General features: G+C 37.4%; 1 pseudogene; it reads right to left on the bottom strand.

Moving 5' to 3' along the window:
- Window positions 1-673: 673 nt before the first annotated feature.
- Window positions 674-1450, bottom strand: LOC107659871 (radial spoke head protein 3 homolog B-like; annotated as a pseudogene).
- Window positions 1451-1752: the final 302 nt, after the last annotated feature.

Raw genomic sequence — 1752 nt, 5'->3', positions numbered from 1 at the left:
TTTTTGCAAGTAAAAACTGAATTACTGTATAATTTATAGTGAAAAACAGAAAAATGACATTTCCAGAAGTCCATGCATGACACAAGAAATCTAATTATATTTTAATTCAATACTTATATTTTCAATATTTTTGTTTCTTCTTATGTTTGTTAACAGTTACATTAGAGTGTTTTGTGTAACATTTAATTAATGTGTAATGCATTATTTTTGTGTGTACTCTGATAGTGTTTTGACCCTGTACACTGTCTACATGTGAGCGTATTAGTCATGGCTTTCTGTTATCATCATGGTGGTTGTCAGTGCATTTTAAGGTAAAAACATACTTGTAGATTGATATGGTTATAAGTTATACAGATATACCTGTATAGTTATAAGTTATACAAATATATGACACCAATGTATAAATTTACCCTAAATCTTGATGTTGAATAAACAGTTCCATATCATTTGTCATGCACTTTGCTGGAACTCTCAATACTTCACACTTAACTGTAGTAAAAAAAATTAAATAAAAATCTATTTCAGACCAAAAAATACCTATTCATAGACTTTGTGCCAGTCCAACCTCTGGCCAATAAATTGTGCTTTTATTTTCAGACAGCAAAATGGTTTTGTGGCCTGTTTCACTGTTGCCATAGTCTTTACCTTTGACTTAATTAAAACCGCAGCATCATTAGAAAACCTTGCTGGTTTTTGCCTGAGCATCAGTCATGATATTGTTTCTAGTGATTCTCACCTTCTCCACACGGAGGCACCGTTCCCTCTCCTCTAGCCTCTGCACCTCCACCAGCTCAGCGTCACGGATCTCCTTGAACGCCTGCTGCTGGGCCCTCAGGCTGGCCAGCTCCTCCTCCTCTAGCACTTCCAGTAATGCCTGCTCGATTGTCTTTCCCTCCAACACCTGCAGCATGGGCTGGACCTCCACGTCAAAATCAAACAGCTGCAGACGAGACAAATGCAAGTCTTACCACTGGGAAATGATTGTCAGGTTTAGAGATGTTAAATGCAAGGTTCTATCTATCTATCTATCTATCTATCTATAATTAATCATCTGCATGATTTGTTTACAGATTTTATTATAGATTATATATTTTCAAATGTAGCTTAAACTGTGCAAAAGTAGAGCACTGTCTAAAATTAACTGGTAAATCATTCCAGTTATTAAAAGCTGCATGACTAAAATCAGTAACTCTAAAATGCTCTTCACAATCACCTCTTGATGAAGCTCTTGTTTGTCTTATATTTTCAGCTCGCAAAGAAACAAACAAACAAAAAAAAACAGCCAATGGAGAGCATTTATACTGCACCTCTCCCTCTTCTATATGTGTGGCTGCATCTTGTCCAGTTTTGGCTGGGATAAAGAGTGGAGTGGCTGGTTTGTCCAGGAACATGTCTGTTTGGCATTCCACACTGACATCACTATGTGATCGCTCAGCTCTTCCAAGTACATCTCTAAAATACACATGAGCGAGAGATTTCTGGGATTTCTTGATTTCTGGTTTTATCACAGTATTATCAGTTGGGAAGATGCACATCCATTCTGAGCTTTTCACTTATGTGCATGGGAAGGTTTGGTTAGGTTAGAAGGTCCCTTATAAAGAATGTTACACAATGAAAGTAGGCCAAGGTTCTTTTGGCGGAACTTTTCACCACATTTTATTGATACACACAGAAGTAGCAAAAACGTCTCAGGTTACTTATGTAACCATGGTTCCCTGAGTAGGGAACGAGACACTGCGTCCTCTAGGGGTC

The sequence above is a fragment of the Sinocyclocheilus anshuiensis genome, unplaced genomic scaffold (assembly GCF_001515605.1).
Source record: "Sinocyclocheilus anshuiensis isolate Anshui unplaced genomic scaffold, SAMN03320099.WGS_v1.1 scaffold1249, whole genome shotgun sequence".
Lineage (NCBI taxonomy): Eukaryota > Metazoa > Chordata > Actinopteri > Cypriniformes > Cyprinidae > Sinocyclocheilus > Sinocyclocheilus anshuiensis.
The sequence above is the reverse complement of the archived record's forward strand: the minus strand, read 5'-3'. Positions and strand labels throughout refer to the sequence as shown.